The 14,078-nt window shown below is 35.3% G+C and overlaps 1 long non-coding RNA gene across 1 annotated transcript in view; it reads left to right on the top strand.

The window, feature by feature from the left end:
• The window catches only part of LOC133529489 (uncharacterized), a 159,630-nt gene extending 147,205 nt beyond the window's left edge, over positions 1 to 12,425 (top strand). Inside the window, exon 2 of the long non-coding RNA XR_009801144.1 lies at positions 11,992 to 12,425. This is a non-coding gene — a long non-coding RNA (uncharacterized LOC133529489). The remainder of the gene's footprint in view (positions 1 to 11,991) is intronic.
• Positions 12,426 to 14,078: the final 1,653 nt, after the last annotated feature.

Below are 14,078 nucleotides of genomic sequence, written 5' to 3'. Positions count from 1 at the left end.
ACCATAGTAGGCATAGGCAACGAAGATCGTTATAAAAAATGTGGTCTTGTGCCGAAGTGTTCGGCAACTAGACCGAGGTGTGGACGCTACCACGCACAAATAAAGAATGAAGAGCGCAGCGGTCGCCGCATGCAGGTAACCAGTAAGCGGAAGTGGGCGGATGTTGGTTTTCAGTTTTAATCAAAATAGTTACTCTTAAATGTGTGCGATGCTATCTGTACAATAGGGAAACTACATGGTTAATATAAAATTATATCTTCAAATGAAGTGACGAAATATAATACTTTTAACCTCAAACTGTAGAGATATATATATTAACGGCACTAATCATGGAACATTTAAGAGAAAATTTGGAGTGTTTTTCATATTTCACCCACATAGGTATTTCTACCGCTTTATGCTTTAAAAGTTTAATGTCCAATTCGTCCTTTATGTTTTCTATGTATAGGTATAAAGAAAGCTACTGCAAGTGGTTTCAATATTACAATATTAACCAATTAAAACTGTGGTTTTTTGCTCCAATCATGGAATGTATGGCGCCATTCATTTTCAAAATAACAAATATCAATGAAAAATTAAACTTAAGCAGCTCTTTGGCTCTTGTTTATGGTAAAATGTTGCCAGCGATTAAAAGCTGATGGTAAATACTTGTTTTACAGGACTTGTCTATACCCTTCCATTACTGGTGCCTGTTCCATTATAGGGGTGTTTATTATACTATTTGAAAAAGTATTCCAGGGTGCCAGATAAATACTTGTGGTGCATAGTTTCATCCTCTACAATTGATGGTGACTGGCTGACTGCACAGAGTAATGACGAACAGTCGGTCAATTCTATGGAATGGTAAAGCAATTCGCAAACTCGTATTTAAACAGAATATTTGATCCTGATCGACGAGAGTCAGTTGTCGAAAATAATTATTTTGTACCGTTAAATCACCGCTATGATCCTAATCTAATTCGAGATGTTTGAATTAGATTTATATAGGTGTAAATATTATGTGAATAATGTAGTTTTGGTCCCAAAAAAAAACGAAATAGAATGTTGCTTTTAATACCTTCGTAATTAAGCAAGTAAGTTATCTTGTGAGCCATATTTGTGTGGTATTACGGTAGGTAACTTAAGTAGGTGGGTCTGCCTGGGAGCGCAGTACGAACACAGAATTTGGAAAAGTTACTTATTTTATTTCAAAATTATGTGTTTAGAGCTTATTACAACGTGTGTTACGAATACTTCGTTTGTCTGTAAAAAATATCTAAACTATTATTGCATCGTCCAAAATTAAATCACTTTAAAACTGTTTTCTTTTTTTGTGTTTATCTAGAAATCGATTTCTTGCAGTTACTGCATTAGGGATTGCACGCGAGTCTTATTTATTTTCACTGTCAAATTTTGTTACCAGGTTTTATAATAATTGTGCCGGAATGTATTAGTCTAAGTTTACCAGCCAACGGTAATTGTAATTATCTTGCTGTTACCCTTAAATTTATATCGATTTTTTTATCGATAATTTTTTTCCATCTTTTTTCAAAATGGCGGAGTCACGGGGGTTTGCAAGATAGACAGACAAGACTAGTAATTGCATTTTTATAAGGGCACACCACATACCTAGGTTTGTATTGCACAAGCTTATGAAACTATCAGTCAAGATCTATTTTCAGCGATTATTTATAACATGCAAATCCGACAGCATCAAATGTCAACAGCTCTGCTCACGTAGGCCTTCTGAATCCATCAATAAAATTAATTAAAATCTTCTAGTACGCATGAAAAACATTACATAATACCCCACAAGCCGATCTAAGCGAGCAATGCCTTATTAAAACAAGTCGTTGCATGCATAAAAAGAGAAACTATACGACTGAAATTCACTACTGCACTGCACTGCGTGGATCGCCACGTGAGAGTTCAAAGACTTTTCGAAAATAAAACAATAAATAACCGACCTTAAATGTTTTATTTTTAAGAAGAAAGTCCCTTTTTGATCGTCGATTGTTTTCCATCGGCAGAAATAGGTCGGTGACGCGGGCAATGCGACCAACGGTCCTGTGAAATGTTCCAGACATATTGCGATTGCATTAGATTCAACACATTATCCCTTTAAGTAACGTTAATCTATACTTGTTTATACAATTACTTGTTTATTCCGTTGTTTGGGGAACTATTTATTTGTTTTGATGATGTTTTGAGTTTATTAGTAAAAAATCGTTGGCTCTGAATTAGACTGTTGGGTATTATATTCATTATCATCATATTCTCTTTCATGAAAATATACCAAGTTTTGATTTAAATTGACAACAAAAACAACGTGTGTTTACTAGTTTTATAAGCTTGATCAAAACTATATATATAGTAGCTTAGAATTACCACTGGATTCGGTAAACAACATTGAATTTCATGAAATCTGCTATAGCTAAGGTTTTTGAATCTGCTGAACTGGCGAAGTAGGCGGTAAACGATGTTTTGTTTTTTTATTTATTTTTCTCATATGTTTCACAATTCGAACTCTTACTAGGTAAGTAGGTACATGTAAAGGAAAACAAAACGGGACAAAATGGGACACAACGGGATATTGATAACTGACATGTTACGGTTGATTGAAATAAGCGTGGGTTTTCAAAAACATTATATTCTTATATTTATCGTAAAAAATCATAAACCTTGCATTAGTGTAGCCGTCGACGATTTTTGCGAAATTATATAATTTAATTCCCACACGCCTTCTTTTTTAAGACACTGTGTTTATTCGATACGAGTACTTATTTAAGTAACTAAGGAATGACTCCCGATCCCGTAGGTGTTAAGAAACAGTATTTAAAATCATTCTATATCTTTACGTCCAAAGCATATTATTTTCATCACTCTTCCAAATATAATATAGTTACTTACTACAAGAGCTGTAAGTATAATGATTACTTAGATATTTTCTTTGGAGAATGATTCCTAACTTCCTTCCTTCCGTCCTCTTAAATCCAAACTCTAACACTGTGCTACTAACTTTTCCTTTTAATAATATGCTGATAAGTATATATTATTATATCGAATGAGTCATTAGGGCTGCGCGTGAGTGGACTGCCCTCGTTTCTCTATAAATTAGCGAGACCATACACTTAATTGATATGAGACAGACCAGGAAGCTACAACCATGATCGCTAACCACGTTTTCAACACTTTAACAGATATCCAACCTTGTGTTTTTAGCTAATAAGTCTACAATGGAATGGAGATGAAAGCGGGGCTTGCGTCGTTGTCTGTCGTGGCGTTAAATTGCTCTAAAGCTCAATGATCCCTCTTCCGGAAATCTACGATTTTCTACTATATTTGCCACGTTTTAAGAATGACTTTCGCTTGATAGACAGTAGGGATGTTACGTCACTTTGTATTGAAGTTTGCAGGTTCTCGCAAGGTTCAACAACCGTCCTAGCCCCGCTTCTCTTCCCCCCAAGGCACCTGCCGCCCGGCAGAAACTGCTTTTGGTAATTAACAATAAAAAAGTTCTCCAATTATAAAGAAGATCAGTTTGAGGAAATGATTAAAGCTCTTTAGAGTGGTTTCCGAGATTTCTTGGTTTCTTAGGTTGCAAAGTTGTGCTTTATTTCTTCCGCAGTCTTAGTCCATCAATGGGATTAGTGTTTATATGCTACTTGCTGCTTACGATTATTGGCAAATGTATAAACTCGTAATGCACACTAATCAATGTGTTCCCAATGTGAGCCAGGTACATTTATGCCGCAGTCACACTTAACCGTATAGACGTTATACTTATTTACACTTATACAACGACATCCAACGTTGGTATATCTGGTTTAAAATCATAACATACGTATTAGAAAGCAAAGCTCCTAGCCATATCTGTGTATCTTTAATAGCTATAATTAAATTAGCATAAACTTAAAGACACTGACTTAGGTACAGGATCGTGGAAAGCCTAAGTACCTTCCTGATGTCATGAAATATAAAGTCCGGGAGATTTTTCCAGGTGGGAGAATTAACAATTAAAAAAAAAACAGTACTTATTATTATTATTTAAACTTTATTGCACAAGTACAAATATAACGTACAATAGGCGGACTTAATGCCTTGAGGCATTCTCTACCAGTCAACCACAGGGCCAAACAGAAATTTGCTAAGGTGGGTGCAGTGTGAAAAAAAATATACCAAAATTAAATACTAAGTCTAATACTACTAGGCCAGTATACAAACTAATAGGTAATATATATAATGTTATTGTGTTCCTAATTAACATTTCTTATATAATTTTTAAGTAAAAAAAGTGCCAAGATATATTATATAATATTAATATATTAAGTAAAAAAATGCCATGCTTTAAGTATCATTAGTTCCTCGTAATATTGAAGTGAGGCGGAAGTGGCCCGGCTCGTACCAATGAGGTTTTCGGAACTTATGTACGAAATATCATTTGATTTTTACCAGTGACTTTTCGGTGAAGGAAAATATCGTGAGGAAACCGAAATAATCCCAATAAGACCTAATTTACCCTCTGGGTTGGAAGGTCAGATGGCAGTCGCTTTCGTAAAAACTAGTGACTACGCCAATTCTAGGGATAAGTTGCTAAGCGGACCCCAGGAAATGCCGGAACAATGCGAGGAAGATGACGAGTTAATATTGAAGTGCTGATAACTTAAACACCTATTTTAGCACCATCTTGGCAAATCTCCCAGATTCCCCTACCTATTTCAAGTCAAGTATGTGCAGTTCGACACTTTTGTGAAAATACGAAGTTGGATGTGTCGTGGCCAGATCATAATTTGACCATTTCATGCCATTATAGATTTAGAATTATGGTATTCATGATAATATGGTTAGGTTATGTTTATTTTTTTCATAACGTGGCCCGTGGATAATTTCATGAAATGTAAATTTATTCGATAACGTATTTTGTATGTGATTTAGAAACGATCTCATACAAAATGAGACTTAACTCAAACGCCTACGTCACGTCACGCTATCGATTGAATGTACACTAGGGGTACAGTTCTAAGATTTAGCCATGATATACGTATAATTGGTGTGAAACGGACAGAAGGACGTAAGGTTTCGCAATTAAGCTGCAAGTCGTCGTCTAGACGTATTGTTATCGATTCCATTGTCGTGCGCTGCCGAACGCGGCCGATGAACCCGTACCCCTATTCGGATTCGCATCGATACTGACTTTATCGACTCAATAGTAAACTCTTCATTTCCTATTTTTTGTAATGTATATGGTTTTTTATCAGTTTCGCAGAATGGTAGAGGAGTTGGTAACATGTGATATTTTTGCAGTTCATTCACGTCTATACTTTAAAGTAAATAAGTAACAAATTGTTATATAGTAAACACCCCTATAATGGAACAGGCACCAGTAATGGGATGGCATAGACAAATCCTGTAACACAAGTATGTAGCATCAGTTTTTAATCGCTGGCAACATTTTACCATAAACAGGAGCCAAGGAGCTGCTTAAGTTTGATTTTTCATTGATATTTATTAGTATGAAAATTAATTGCGCTATATCCCATGACTGGAGCAAAAAACCATAGTTTTAATTGGTTAATAATATTGAATCCAATTGTAGCTTTCATTAAATACATAGAAAACATAAAGGACGAATTGGACATTCGACTTTTAAAGCATAAAGTGGTAGAAATTAAAAAAATACGCCAATGTCCCATGATTGGTGCCGTTAACATACTTACATATCTTTTTTTTCACCTTTTTTTTACAAAAGTTGCAAGAATTTCTGGGTCGCACCCTGCACACACTACACTACACTACACGCACTACACACTGCAGTGATATTTAGGTTTGCTTGCCACTGAAGTATATCAATAAAATGCTGTTTGCAGGAGGATTTGCTGTAACAACTCAAAGAACAATGCCATATCCCTCATCATCGGCATAGTGCAACCACCTTAAGATGCAAGATTCCGAGTTACCGGGTTGCCGTGTTCAAATCATTTAGTGCCTATATAGATACAGGCACTAAATATCAAATATCTTTATTTTGCATAAAATATGGTATACACGATGGACTTAGTAACTAAGAATGCATATTTTACCAGCACCTGGCATGCAAAAACACAAACACGCGTACATCTATTAACTATGCTAAATATTTTACATATATATCAAAATTGCATTTGTCTTAGAGTTAGTTTGATATAGTGATATGAATAGTATGAACAGATTAATTTTATAAATAAAAAGTCAAATATGTTTTTAGGAAGTTAGTAAATATTATTAACCTTCCTCATAAGATAGCCCATAGAACATACAAGGAATTTCCAATAAGAAGCAATTCTTATTCCTTATCATAATGGGAATAATTTATATCAAAATAGTCGCCCATCTAGTGTGAAGGACCTCGAACAAGACAGAATGACCTCTCCCGCTAAACTGAACTAATAAAATTCACAAGTTATTGCTTTCTAAGCCCGAATTAATTGCTTTATACGCCGGTTTAAAAAATTGGCAATGTTTAGTTTTACTACTCAGCGAGAGATGGCGCTGCATTTGACTATGTAGTTTGAACGCAGTAAATCGCAATGTTACAGAGGTGTTTACTCTTTTTGGGGATCATTTGCTTTCTTCATTTTTCTTTTCATTCTATTTATGAAGATACACAATAAGAAGGAAGACATGATCATTTTATTACTTGCCCGACTTGATTAAGCTAAGTAGGTAGGTATATCAATATTATCTACACTTTCTCAAGATACATAGGGTATATTTTTGTCGTGCATTCTATCGTAGTGTCAAAAGTACTATAGTGGGGGAAAGGGAAGGGAAAATGACTGCTGGAACCGACTTTTCCCTCTCCCTTTTTGGGGGGTAGTCAATAAGTGTTAATCTTGTGGCTAGTACATTAGATCGGACTGTCTAGCATGAGTTGCGTGCTCGCGCGCAAGTCCATACTAAAACTTGAAGTCGCGCAGGATGTATGGAGTGGCGCGCAAGAAAAAAACTCATGCTAGCCGGTCTGCTAAGTACGAGTATGAACCAAATAACAATAATGCAACGACGCTCGCTTGAAAAAAAACGCATACCTATTACTTTATACATGTCTGCACTAACTTCCATTTTTATGACGCAACGATTATAACCAATTTTGAAAAAAAGAGGCGTGTTTTTACGAAAACAAAACGTAGGCGGGTTAAATTTATTCAACGTTTAAAGGATCATTAATTAAGGCAACACTGTTGCAGTCACAATTCAAACGTTACCTTTATTTTGTACCAAAAGAATCTGAACCTTTAGTTGTTTTCGCATTAAAACCGGAATTTTCAAGCAACACCATTATAACCGATATGTAAAAATAAATCGTTCCTTCAATATCTTGCAAATGGATTTTTGAAATAAAAACACCATTACAATTCAGATGTCACTTTTTAATATTGGGCTTCAATCGCATATGAATTGATAAAGTAAATGAATTGAAATGTCTTGTTTCAAAATGTAATATTGTCATGTAAGCCAAAATGCGGTCATTGTTGGACAAAAAGATCTTCACAATCGATGGTATGCTACTCGTACTCTCATGTTCCGTCCGTCGATGTGGTTTTCGATTTATTGACTAGAAAGGCTTCGTTTTTGATTCTATTGTTACTTATCATCAGGACAGCCTAGGGTCTGGGAATTCGGAAATTGAAGCTAAAATTTAATTTGGACGTTTAATTAAAATCGAATAAATCAACATGCAGGTACGTAACAAAACACTACTCCTTATATTTTAAGCTTTAAGCTCTAAAAACTTAAAAGAAATGGAAGGACAGTACCAGGATTACATAAGTAATGAAGTTCCCGAAATACACCTACGTGACTGAGGTCGCGTACGGCATACACGAGGTATCATGCGAAATACCGGTTTTTGATTCGGTTTTGGGCAGAGGGCAGCGAACATCGAAAACCGAAATTTCATTATCTTTATCCCTATTTACTCTTGCAGGTAACGAAATTTCGCATTTCACTGATTTCGGTAGACTCTCAGGACTGGAGCGTAGAAATTCGGCTTTTGAGGCAGTACAGGATCATCCATAAAACTTCAGCTGTCAAACATTGCGGCGACAATATTTTGCTATATTAGTGCTCCGTACAAAACTTGGTTCACGTTCACGGAGCACTTACGGGATAACTTCGATCTTGGGAATCAGTTAAATGCGATTTTTCTCATAGACTACCTGACGTAGATATCTAAAATTTGGAATAGATATACCAAATACCGCCACTAACACTGATTAAGTAAGTTAAAACCACTTATTTCTTATTTAGGTAAGGGGGAATTTAGGGGGTTAAGAGATTTAGCTGAATTTATTTTATTATTAAAGCGGTGGTGGCCGAGTGGATATGACGTCCGACTTTCAATCCGGAGGTCGCGGGTTCAAATCCTGGCTCGTCCCAATGAGTTTTTCGGAACTTATGTACGAAATATCATTTGATATTTACCACTAGCTTTTCGGTGAAGGAAAACATCGTGAGGAAACCTGCATACATCTGCGAAGAAATTCAAAGGTGTATGTGAAGTCCCCAATCCGCATTGGGCTAGCGTGGGGACTATAGCCCGAGCCCTATCGAAAATGAGAGGAGGCCTGTGCCTAGCAATGGGACGTATATAGGCTGAATTATTATTTTATTATTTTTCTCAACACTACTAATACTTACTTTTAGTACTCAGTCCATACCGCAACTTATAATACTGCGATGACTAACGTGTTCTCTCGTTATTAACGACTTCCGTTTTCAATAAATGGTTTTGATCACACGGATTAGACAAAATGAGCAATTATCTCAGGATTGTGACACGTTAAGCGACTTCCTTTTGATAATCTTACGTTTATTGGACCACCTTGATTATTTTAGCTACTTTTTTGTAAGTGTCGAACATGCTTTGTTTATTATTTGTTTGCTTTATGTATGATTATGGTATTTCTTTATAAGCATAAATAATTATTATTTGATTAAATAAATAACAATTATTTCAGTTAAATAATTATTGACAATATACAGTAAAATTTAGAATGAAAAACCGGCCGAGAGCATGTCGGGCCACGCTCAGTGTAGGGTTCCGTAGTTACTCTTCCGTCACAATAAGCTAAACTGGAGCTTAAAGTATAGTAAATTGTTAACCAAGGGATGACACGGTACCTTTCACGCGAGTTAAACAAATAGGCAAATTTGCATAATCAGTACCTAATTAAAGTAAGTCTATTTACTATGAAGGGGAAACTTTTTGCGATAACTCAAAAACAGCTAAACTGATCATGTCCACTATAGTTTTCATTTAATGTCTTTCTTAAGCTCTACTTCCACGTTTTTTTTCATATTTTTTGGACCTATGGTTCAAAAGTTAGAGGGGGGGGACAAATTTTTTTTTTCTTTCGGAGCAATTATCTCCGTATTATATTCCCTTTAACAAAAAATGTTTGTTAAAGACCCCTATTAGTTTTGAAAGACCTTTCCAACGATACCCCACACTATAGGGTTGAAGCAAAAAAAATAATTCACCCCCACTTAACGTGTAGGGGAGGTACCCTCAAAAAAATTAAATTTTTAGATTTTATTGTACGACTTTATCGGCTTTATTGATTTATATATCCATGCCAAATTTCAGCTTTCTAGCACTAGCGACCACGGAGCAAAGCCTCGGACAGACAGACAGACAGACAGACAAACGGACATGGCGAAACTATAAGGGTTCCTAGTTGACTACGGGACCCTAAAAAAGCAAACTAAGTAATCAATAAAACTAAACTACATGTATTCTAAAACTTAAAATAAACATAGAAATAAAAAATGCTCCCCAGGTCATATCATGTGATATGGTGTCCAGAAGACTGGCAGCGTTACCTCTTTGTACATTTATTTTCAGAGTGTGTTGGCATAAAATAAATATATTTAGGGAGTATGCGTTATTAATTTCTAAATATCGTAAAATAAGGGACACCCTACTGCAGACTTTTCACAACATAACGTAACGACAGCAGTGGAAAACGCGTGATATGGTTGTCATTAAAAAAATTTTTTTAAAAAGGTTATCCTATTGATTGTAATAGAGATATAAAAGTTTGAGAATATATTATCTTGCCCGCAAGTTTTATATTTGAATTATATTACGCAGTACGGCGCCATATATGATTTATGATAATTACATTTTCAAACGTCAACGCTTGACAATCCGAGTTACCACATAATGTACGGAAACTTGTTGAAGGCTACATATTATATACAATCAATTAATATTTCGTAAAAGTGATGTAACGTGAACCAATGAGTTCCCAATCTAATCCCAATACGTCAACGGCGAATGCGAATTACGGTGCGCATTGGCACCCTGCGCACGCGCTGCGCAAACACCATCGGCTCGCTAAACGATCGTAAAAGACAGGATAAGAGCCGATTTTGGTAGATAGTGAACTGTATAAAGGCGTTTTATCCTTTTAATTAAAATAGATATATGGTTTTCGGCACAGGTACTGACTTAAATTAATTTGGTAGTTAAATGTCTGCTCAAAAAGCATTGGCTCGCTAAACGATCATGAACGACAGAATAAAGACCGATTTTAGAAAAGAACATACTTATCTACTGTCGGTATTCTTTTTTATTTCTCATACTCTAAAAAGGGTCGTTGTTGTTCTGAAAAGTGTGCAGAAAATGATACGTTTCTGCTCTAGAGCACTGTACATACTTTCCAAGTACGTTTTTTCCCTTTTTGTTTATGATAAGCAATTAAAATTTTGATTTTAAATGGATTTGTTGTACAATTTCCATTCTGATTATTGCCCATTTCATAAATAACGATATTTTTACCTAAATTTGTCAATTGAAAGTACACTCAAGAAATACTAATAAGGTTTATACTTAACTGTGTTTATTTAAATGCATATGTACTTCACTATCCTAGTATTTGAAATTAAAAGTGTTTAACTCGGGTGAAAGGCACCATTTCATCCCTTGGTTAACAATCTACTATTAATTCTATTAGCATCATGATAAATAAAAAGGTGGTTAAATATTCGGCCCGATTCGAAGAATGATTAAGACACGTTTAAGATCTTTAAAAGATCGTTAACTAAACGACATATCAAAATTGAAGTTTATTTCGATTCCGCTGTGATCTACGATATTTCTAACGTCAAAGTGACATTGGTTGCCCGAATCGAGCTGCTTCTGTCAATTATACGACGTACAAACGATATCTAAATGAGAACTTATCTAAACCAGAACCTTTCGTTATCGTATTTCATTCTTCGAATCGGGCCAATTGTATGCTCATAAAGCATCGGCTCGCTAAACGATCATAAACAACAGGAAAAGGACCGATTCTAGAAAATATACTTTTAGAGAGGCATTTACATTTTATTCTAAATAGATGCAATGTAGGTATAGTATTCGGCATGCATGCGCATTCTACCAAAATCCAAGCTTTATATCACTCCTGTATAATTTCTATACAACTTCACAAATCAACAGAAGGTAAAGATGGTTTAACTATACAGCTAAAACATTGTAGTGTAATTCTACATATATGTCACTTGGTATGCCATGTCCCAACATTCAACTCTTTAACATCCTGTACCCCTAGTGTAAATAAATTCGATTTCGAAACGTGACGTACGCGTTTGCGTTTAGTCTCATTTTGTATTGGATTTAGAAAGAGCGCGCCAAACGGGACGTTTTGGAAACTCAAAATCCTATACAAAATGAGACTTAACGCAAACGCGTTCGTCACGTTATGATGTCCATTAAATTTACACTAGGGGTACTGATTTGTTAAAGAGTTGAATGTTGACGTATATTAAATTTACATTTAAATTTAAATTCACGGGAAAGTAGCATTGCCCGTTCTGGACATTTTTAAACCAATTTTTGGAATGAATTCAACAATGTATTGAAAATAACAGCCAGTTTTTTATATAAATATAGGTAGGTAGTAGTTTAGTAATAACTAAAGGTAGAATTATTAATAGATGATATACAAACACGTCTTATAATAGTACATTACGATACAAGTGCGAAAAATAGGAAATTCGAAACGAGTGGCGATAAATTAAAACACGACCGAAGGGAGTGTTTTAAATCGACACGAGTTGCGAATTATCTATTCGCACATTGTATCGTACAACGTTTTACAGTACATATGGCCCTTTAAATGTTTGACACAGTAACGTAATATGCTAATTTGCGCACTAGTCCGGTAAAGTAGCACCATATGTACTGTAGGTAAAGTACATGACGATACAAGTGCGAAAAACAGGAAATTCGCAATGATAGGCGAGAAATTATAACACGACCGAAGGGAGTATTTTAAATCGACACGAGTTTCAAATTACCGATTCGCGCATGTATCGTACAACGTTTTACAGATATGGTTCTTTAAGTTTTAATGTGCTAATTATCGCTCTAGTGCAGTAAAATAGCACCATATGTACTGTAAAACTAAAATTAGAGCATCAAAAAAAACAGTCAAAAATATCATCGACTTGAATAGGACAACGTGTAAGAGTCATATTTTCATAATTTGTAATTAATAATGACATGGCCACACTTTGTCATTGCAAATACAATGCAGAGTTAGCTTGGTCCAACTCTATCAATATTTATAAAGCGATCTCATTCGAACGATTGTAAAATATAAAAGAGTAAAAAAATCACATTAAAAGATAAAACACTTAATCTTAAAAATACAACTATAGATATCGAAGTTTTTCCTACCAACACGTAGTTGACACGCTGTGAAATTATACCTATTAACCTAAAAGATGTCGCTACTAAAAGCATTCAAACGGCACTCTGTAAAACAAAGGAGACACATAAAAAACAAATCTCATTTTATCATTAGCAGGCAGAACAAAGTGGTCAAGTGACAGCCGCACCACTTAGTCCACTCTATAAACTAATTTTACCGTCCTACGTATAGTCACTCATCCTCAGAGTTTACTGGGCTAAAAGGTAAACGAACCTAGGAAGTGCTCCTCTCAACTCACTCACACAAACACTCAGAACACAAACACACAAAGGTGGACCGAAGACACACACTAATGAAAACGAAGCGTGAGAAATGCTGATAACTCACTTGCTAGAGCTATCGTCACTTCCGACTTTGAATTTAGAATTATGTTGAAATATTTGACTTTGTTGCGCTGTTAATGTGTGCATGCGAAATAAACCAACAGTATTGTTCCAATCGTTATGGCAATTAATATCAATTAATCGAACACGCTTTATCATATACAATCGTCTTTATTCAATCCTTGTTAAATGAGGTATAAGAAAGAGATAGGAAAGTAATTAATGTGACTATGTATGTGTGCGTCGCGTAGGCGATACGTAGTTAATGAGGCTTGACTGTAGTGGTAGAAACTCGTATGACTGGCCGGACTGCCTTCTTAAAGCCATGGTACCCTGGTACTTCGGATCTCGTTTGCGCATACATTTTAGTACGAGTTTGTTTTTTCTGTTTAAAATACACATACACAACCGGCTTGACGGGGCCATTTCTTAAAAATATCTTTGCATTTCCGCGTCGAAAAAGTAAAAAGGTCATTCCCGCCTAAAAATTCTTCGGCGTTTGCGCGACGAAAAACGTCTTGTTTTGTATTCAGAAGGCGGTGGCTGTGATTAAGTTGTTGGTTTTATGTTAAAATGTTTTACATAATTTAATGTCAAATAAGCATTGTATAGTGTAAAGTTATAAATGCAAGAATGTGAGGAAAGTGGAGGAAAGCAATTTTAAAACAAAGATCTTTGTGGTTTATGTTGGACATAAAATATTAATAAAAGCGTTAGAAGAAATTTCGTAGTAAGGTCTACGTTTCGTAGCGGTCTACGGAATTCGCAAATCGTAGCACACTTTTAGGATCTGTGCGTACTTTTGAGTGAAGCTTTTTCGCTCGATGTTTCGGACCTGAAAGCGCTGTGTTGTGGCAAAAATTGGTTCCCGTATTATATAGGATGCTGATTTGATTTAAGTAATAAGCTACTAGAATAAGCTACTAGAGTTAATTTGCGATGATTTTAGCCCAAATCAATCTAGTTTGCGTTTTGTTCAAACTCATAAAATCAATAAAAATAATAATAAAGT

Source organism: Cydia pomonella, chromosome 21, assembly GCF_033807575.1.
Source record: "Cydia pomonella isolate Wapato2018A chromosome 21, ilCydPomo1, whole genome shotgun sequence".
Taxonomy (NCBI): Eukaryota; Metazoa; Arthropoda; class Insecta; order Lepidoptera; family Tortricidae; genus Cydia; species Cydia pomonella.
The sequence above is the reverse complement of the archived record's forward strand: the minus strand, read 5'-3'. Positions and strand labels throughout refer to the sequence as shown.